The following is an 8748-nucleotide window of genomic DNA, read 5'->3' as shown; positions in this document are numbered from 1 at the left end:
TGCACGGCAGGATGGCACTTAGCCAGACTGCTCTGTACCACCAAGGCTGCCTTGCCACGCACACATACACCAGTCATGCACACCCACCAATCATGCACACACATACACACACATACACCAGTCGTGCACACACATACACACACATACACCAGTTGTGCACACACATACACACACATACACCAGTCATGCACACACACACTAATCATGCACACACATACACACACATACACCAGTCGTGCACACACATACACACACATACACCAGTCGTGCACACACATACACACACATACACCAGTCGTGCACACACATACACACACATACACCAGTCGTGCACACACATACACACACATACACCAGTCGTGCACACACATACACACACATACACCAGTCATGCACACACACACAAATCATGCACACACATACACACACATACACCAGTCATGCACACACACACACTAATTATGCACACACATACACACACAGTCGTGCACACACATACACACACATACACCAGTCGTGCACACACGTACACACACATACACACACACACCAGGCATGCACATGCGCGCACTCACTGACACACAAAATGTTACACCCACCAGTCATGCAATCACACAGGCACACGAACACACACCCATATCAACTCTCCAACACACTCAGCTACCCTGCAGGAGAGCCCTGTGAAAAGACATACCATTAGAAACAGGGAGTACCTGTGGATTCACATTCACTAGCCTGTACAGCAAGGTACAGTTTGCTTGGGGTGGCTGGGTCCAGTAAGACAGTGTGTGTGTGTGTGGACTGAGGAGGGCAGTGTGTGTGTGGGGTGGAGGGGGGGGCCGACCACAAGGGAGTTGAACGGTTGCCTTGTTGTTTTACGCAGCCGCCCTCAGCTCACTTGGTGCCACAGAGATGTTTTTTTGATGTGACGTGGCCAAAAAAGGGGTTGCACAACACTGGTTTATTTAGAATATCTCCTTCAATCTCATCCTCGTTTCATATTTCATCTCATTACTTATTTAATACACCGTCTGCATTGTTGGATAGCTCTTTCACTTTCACTTTCATTGTCTCATTCTCTCCCTGTCTGTTTTTCTTTCTTTTTCTCTCTCCTTTCTTTCTTTCTTTCTTTCTTTCTTTCTTTCTTTCTTTCTTTCTTTCTCTCTCTCTCTCTCTCTCTCTCTCTCTCTCTCTCTCGTCTCTCGCTGTCCCTACCTACCTGTCTTGCTCACTCACAAACAGCGGAAAAGAAAGTGAGGCAGACGCACAGAAGCGATGTGTGTGTGTGTGTTTGCAGTGACAGTGAGGTAGACATATTCAAGCGATGTCTGTGTGTGAGCATGCATGCGTCAGAGACATCCGCAGGGCTAATTGTCTTTCCATAGAGAGTGTTGAGATGCGTCCCATACAGTCAGACAGTCCTGAAGCATCATTCAGTTGCAGTGTTCTCCACCTCCACACGTGTGGGATGGAGAACTCCTCACTAACCCAGCTGACAGACTCTAAAGGCTGGATAACCCTTGCACGTACACATCAGTTGCATGGATAAACACAGGCCTAATTTAGCATTGTCTCTTACCGCCAGCCAAACTTCTATTCCCATCGAGGGGGTTGTGAGTGAACCTGGCGCCCCGCCCAACTCCCTGATTAAGTGCATGTGATCAATTAAGGACTGTTAAGTGTGCGTGAACCTTTAGGGTTGTGGTGGTCGGGTTTCAGGGTGTGCGTTGTCCTGCCTGCCCGCCCGCCCCGCCTCCCTGCCCGCCTGCCCGCCTGCCCGCCTGCCCGCCTGCCCGCCTGCCCGCCTGCCCGCCTGCCCGCCTGCCCGCCTGCCCGCCTGCCTCCTTCCCTGCCTGCCTGCCTGCCTTTCTGTTTATCTGTGTGCAGTGTCAGGTTAGTATCGACTCTGTTTAGGAGTACAGAGTTGCATGGTGTCACCATTCAGACAGAGAGAGGAGAGAGGAGAGAGGAGAGAAGAGAGGGGGAAAGAAAATGGAGGGTGCCAGTTTGCAGATGAGAAGCTTGGAAGCCAGAAGGCAATTTAAACAGGCTTGGCTCCCTCTCAGCCATGACAGACTAGTCATTCCCTGCCCTCACACACACACACACATGTGCAGGGTGCACACACACACACACACACGTGCAAAGTGCACACACACACGCGCAAGCACACAAATAGACACAGACAAACACGCAGGCACAGCCAGTGCTCAGCTATGCTAGGAATCGACTAGACTGAGCGAGGAAAAAAAGAAGTATCTCCCTGAAGTGGGCCAGTTGTTCTGACCTCCCGTCAACTTCGACTTCAGCTGACCAGAGAGTCTTCTTCGCACTGCCTTGCCTGTGTTTGGAGTGATTCTCTCTCTCTTTCTTTCCATGGCTTGTCTTTCTCTTCTCCTCTCCCCTCCTCTTCTTTCTCGCTCTGTCTTAGTTTTGCTGTTGTGACGCTCTTTCTGCTGAGGACTGCAATTTCCCAGCCACGAACACACACTTACAACACCGCATACACACTTACCACCAGACATGTGCACTCACACACACACACACACACACACTTCTAACACCGCACACACACCACCACAATGGTACCCCCCCACACACACACTCACACACACACCCACACACACACCCCACACACAAACAGGCTTCCAGCACCATCACACACAAACAGACAGGCACTCGTACAAACACAGTCTCACACAAACACACACAAACACACACTTCCAACACCAGAAACACACACAGACTAGATAGCTCCAACATCTAGAACAATGCTTTCTTTTAACACAGACCGGCACACCAATCTGCTTCACGTCAGTCTGTTTATGTACGGAGGTGTTTTCTCATTGCTTAGCGGGCAGCTAATGGAGTTAATGGTCGTTTGAAATGCACCCAGCCTGCACCATCTTCACTGTGCCTCTCCTCCTCATCCTTCTTCATCTCATTTAACCATCACAGAAAAACATCTGTGTGTGTGTGTGTGTGTGTGTGTGTGGGTGTGTGTGTGTGTTTGGGTGCATGGTGTTGATAGGCCACTAATAACCCCCATTTGTTTGTCCTTCAGTGTAATGGCCACCATAAATCACATCATATTCTCTTAAGAGATTTGCCACAAGCCTCACGTTGCTTTGCACACACACACACACACACACACACACACACACACACACATACAAACACTCACACACACACGCACACTCACCGCCAGGGCCTGTGATGAGCTCTATTGATTGCCTTTCTTAGCCCACAGACAGACAGTCAGACAGACAGACAGACAGACTGACACACACACACACACAGTAGCGAACATACACAATCTTGTTTACACATGGAGCTGCAGACTTATAGAGTCTGGTATTCAGACACATACACACACACACACTCCGTATCTACATATAGACACTACACATTATTTTCACACTATCTCATTAAACACCTTTCACACACACACACACAAACCTTAACCATTGAACAGCTTGTCTTGTGTGAGTGTGACAGTTGACCTGGAGTAAATTTAAATGTATTTCTAAGAACATCCTCTCTCCTTGACTCCCAGTCGCAGGAGGTGAAACACTCTTGAAATTTTTATTATTTAACACAACAGAAGGACAGTACGCTTACCAGTGTACCAAGGATACTTAATGCACTTTAGCAGTCGATACTTTAAAGAGTATGTATGTGTGTGCGTGTGTCCTATCTCAAATGTGTCGAGTGGCTCAGAGTTGAGGGGGAGCTGACCAGGAAGTGTGATTGTTGTTTGTTCTTGCTGATGACAATAAGCTCTTGTTGTTGTTGTCTTCCCGCTTCCATGACATCCTCAACATGAAACAACCAGCATCTGAACTATCAAATATTTACAGCCTCCTACGTAAAGTTCACTCGGTTTCAAGCACACACAGGGATGTATTTCTTTCAAGAGTCTGTATGTGTGAAGCATGCTTCGTAATAACTGTTTTGACTGATTGTATTTCAGATGTCCATGTATTTCCTGGCTAGCTGTGTGTGTATTAGCTGTCTCCCTCTTCAGGACCATGGAGTGGGGGTGCTGGTTAATGTTTGAGGGTGGAACCCAGCATGTGTGGTGGGGGGGGTTTGGGTTGAGGAAGCACAATGAATTTGTCAATCCTTTTTTAATGGCTTCCACATTATTCAAAAACTCCTCCGGGCTCACTCCAGCTGTTCCTCTTCTCCCTCTACAGTCTACTGTCTCTCTCTCTCTCTCTCTCTCTCTCTCTCTCTCTCTCTCTCTCTCTCTCTCTCTCTCTCTCTCTCTCTCTCTACCTCTCATACCACCATGATGGTCTTCTTCTGCTGTTTTGTGATATCTCTCACTTTCAAACTTTTCTCTCTCTCTCTCTCTCTCTCTCTCTCTCTCTCTCTCTCTCTCTCTCTCTCTCTCTCTTTCTCTCTACCTCTCATACCACCATGATGGTCTTCTTCTGCTGTTTTGTGCTATCTCTCACTTTCAAACTTTTTCTCTCTCTCTCTCTCTCTCTCTCTCTCTCTCTCTCTCTCTCTCTCTCTCTCTCTCTCTCTCTCTCTCTCTCTCTCTCTCTCTCTCTCTCTCTCATTGTCCGTTCACCAGCCCCCCACCCCGACCGCTTTTTTTTCTCCATCCGTCCACTTCTTAAGACGTTTTGGTCTAATCCAAAGGATTCATGTTGAGTGACAAACCTAATTAGCGTGGGCCAAGGGGACTCTGCTGGGACTCTCTCCTCACTGTAGAGAAACAGATTCTGAAGAGAGGAATGGAGGGAGAGAGAGAGGGTGGGGAATAAGGAAAGAAAGATGGGTAGAGGCAGTATGACGGAGGAAAGGATAAAGAGACTGGTTGTCTCTTGGGAAAGAGCAAGAGGAAATGAGATGAGGAGAGAGGCAGAGGGAGAGAGACAAGGGTTAGGATGGGGGTAAGTTTATATTGAATGCGAGACCTGCTTTGTGATTGATGGACAGCACTATATGACCGATTCCAACCTCCAGGATTTTATGACATGACAACCAAAGTTGTGGATTTTTGAGAAATAACCCCCATTCTATCCTTTTACCACCAAAGATTAGTTGAGGTGAGCAATTTGCACTATGAGCAAACACCAACTAAGCATTTTACCAATGATCCAGAAGACAGATTTGGGAAAAATGTGAATGCACGTCATGGTCAGGGATTCTTTTAAAACAAATTACAATCATGCTGCATGAGAAACAGAATCCATGAAAAAATGTTTAATGAAATAATTAGCTGTCAAAGTGTGTGTCTGTGAGACTGGCAGGTAATCCATGGACTAGAAGAAATATAATCCCCCGCTGATATTCTAATCCCACCTTTCAAAAGATTGCATTGATGGCGGCCATTTTCCTTTGTCCATACATTGCCATAGATTCATTGACGGTTTCATCCCTGAGGTGTCATGTCTTGTAAAAGCTTGACTTGTGATTGTCTGCAGTAAAGCTGTGGACAAAAGTGAACAACGCTGATAAATGTTATCTGTGTTGTGTGTGCACATGTCATTCAACTTTTTAACAAGAAACAACAGCAAACGCAATGAAACAATATTAATAACCCACAAATCAAAGTAGCCAATCCTGGCCCGTCCTGGCCTGACCTTGCTTTTATCTCGGTGGTTTTTGGTAACAAGAAAATCAAAGCAACGGAAACACTTTTTCTCTTTGCACCTTTTGAAGTTGCAAGACCCTTGTGCATAAAATCAATCTGGCGGCTTCTCTTCTCAAACCCTTTCACATCAAAGTGTCTTGACTCTTTCACGGCTACCATTGAAGTCCACTGCTCTACCAGGTTCCCGAAGCTGGATTTGGGTGATATAGATGACCCAGGAGCTGGTCTGGAGTCAGTTTCCCTAAGCCCTGATCACAGTCCGGATCACTATGAGAGTGTTGCTCTATTTGATCCTTGGTTTGTGCTCGACAGTCCAGGGACCTTGTAGGACTTTAAGACTGGCAGGTCTTGCTGGAGGGCAAATATAGAGAGGTAGAGATGGAGGGAAGGAGAGAGATAAGGGTCAAGGTGGAGAAAGGAAAGGGAAGAGGGAAATCGTTTATGAGGTGGCCTAGGAGGAACATTATCAGGAGCTGTCATACAACATTTAAGTTTTACCCCCATGCCCCCCACCCCCACCTGGGGCGTGCCCCACTGAACTCCACCACTGAAATATCCCTACTCAGAACCAAGCCGAGGGAAACAGACATGTCCAAAGAATAGACGTGTAAATTCGAGTAGATTTTCATCATAGACATTGGTGCACGTGCTGTACACTTTTCGATGAATCCATCTATGGGGGGAAAAAAAATCGGTGGTGGGGGTAGGGGGTCAGCCATCTTGGTGAGAGCGGTAATTGGTCTCTTGTGGGCTTGGATTTCTGTGGAGAACCTTCAGAGGGCCCCCCAAGGCGAGACAATGAGATGTCAGGTATGGAGAGGGAGGAGGGAACAAAAGGGTGAAGGCGTCGGAGGGCCAACTGGCCACATGTGCCTCCAGCAGATGTGGACTGCATCATTTAGGCTGTCTCATGAATAATTAAGACGGTCTTTTCTAAACAACAATAACAATAGCAGGGAAATGGGGCCAAGGAGGAGGAGGAAAGTCCAAAACTGTATAAGAACAGAGTGGATGTATCCAAAAGAATGAAAACAAAAATGAAGTTCATCCTCTTCTATAGAACTTTACACGGTGAAGTCCAATGTTCACACACGTACACTCACAACTTTGCACACACACACACACACACGCCGGGCAATCACTCTGCCATACACTCTTTTTTACACACTCTTTTTTACGTGCGTCAGATACACACCCAAACACACACACGCACACACACACACGCAATGTGAAGAGCTGAATTCTCATTCAAGATAGGAATGCGCTGTGAACTTGAATGTGAAGTCTCTGGTGTCGTCCACTGTCACTCTCAAGGATGTGTAGCCTTGTGCTGGCCGAGTGAAAATTCAGCTCTTTGCATTCTCCTCTTCGAGGGAAACCTTGAGAAGGAGATTCTCTTATGTGTGTGCATACACACACACACACACACACATCCACAGACACACACACCCTCACACACTCACATGTTTAAGAGCATACTTGCACACACAAACTCAAGTCTCAGGTATAGGACATACAGTATTATAAACACCCTCCCTCCCCCCCACACACACACACAATCCCCCTGCAGTCACCCCACCCTCTAAAGACAGACAAACCTTCCCCCCACACTCACAGCATGAATGAAAATGTTATTTCACTCATAAAATAAGAAGTAATGTCTTTCGGATAGACTCAAAGACCATGCCCTCTAACTGTCGTTGTAATTAGTAGGTGTGTGTTAGTAAATCTTGTCCTTCTCTCTCCAGGCTTGGCGAGCCTAATTGAAGTGCATGCAGCAAGGGACGGAACAATATAAAGAGCTAATTTGATTTGTTTTTATGGCTTGTTCTCAGACAATGCCTTGATGGAACTGATGCAATTAGGTGCAATGCAGAGATGTGTGTGTGTGTGTGTGTGTTCGATGTTTTCTTATATAGACTTTGTACAGTTTATTTTGTGAAAGGGAAATGTTGCGTGTTTCCCTGCATCCAAGAAAGTATGTGTGTGTGTGTGTGTGTGTGCGTGCAAGCTGGTGTGTGAGAGGGAACATTCTTTCAAAAGTGTGTGTGCAGGGGAAGTTAAAGTTACTCTAAATAGTTGATTGGTTTAGTAGATTTGTTTACATTGATTGGGAGCAAAAATGACACCCAAGTGTCAATGTTTATATAGTGAAACATGGCTTCTATCACTATCTCCGAGTCTTTCCCGAAGGACTGAGAAACTGCATCGTTAAGTAATGACAAACCAAGTAAAGGCAACAGATGAAGTTAGATTTGTGAAAATCTAATTAGACAGTAAGGTAACAAAGCTATTTTTACATACTTGCTTGGTCACCACCCAAGGGAGAATGGGATTAGATTAACTACTGGATTAGGGTTTATCCGGAGCCGGGATTGAGATGGCATACAATCTAGAGAGAGTTCCCAAGAGTTGCTGTGGCAGTTCAAGTAAAAAGGTTATCGATATAAGAAATATTACCGTTGTGAATGTTGCAAAGAATATTTTTAAATGTAGGGCTTTATGTCAGAAGAGTGTCTTGAAGATGTTGGCCTTGCATGTCTGTTGTAAAAACATTTTTTACTCCAAGCTTTAGTTATAAAAACCCTATTCATCACATTGTACACACGCTCCTCTCCACACACACATCCACACACAAGCACACACACACCCACGCACCCACACACACACATCCACACAAAACTGGATAGAAGCTGCCTGCTGTAGTGGGAAACACCAGCCCTCTGTTCTCTCCATTCACCAGTTAGATATCATTGTATGTGTGTGTGCATGTGTGTGTGTGTGTGTGTGATCTCTCCTGTCACTGCAGTAATGTGAGACAGGGTTCTCATGCACCTCTCTGACCTTCACGCCTCAGATTCCAAGCCCTTCCACTTCCAACAAGGGCCTGTCATCACATTGACCTGTGTTTGTGGGTGTGTTTGTGTGTGTGTGTGTGTTTGTGTCTCTATGACAGTATCTATTTGCATGTAGGCATATGTCTATCTGTGTTTGTGTGTCTAAAATAGTGTGTGTGTGCATGTCGGTGCATGTCTGTGTGTTTGTGTGTGTGTGTTTGTGCATGTTTGTGTGCTTTGTGTGTCTGCATTCCCCAGCTTCCATGGGTGTTTGTGTCTGTGTTGCATGTGTGTGTCAGG

The sequence above is a fragment of the Hypomesus nipponensis genome, chromosome 22 (assembly GCF_054491055.1).
Source record: "Hypomesus nipponensis isolate SF chromosome 22, ASM5449105v1, whole genome shotgun sequence".
NCBI classification, from domain to species: domain Eukaryota; kingdom Metazoa; phylum Chordata; class Actinopteri; order Osmeriformes; family Osmeridae; genus Hypomesus; species Hypomesus nipponensis.
This window is presented reverse-complemented; position numbering follows the sequence as displayed.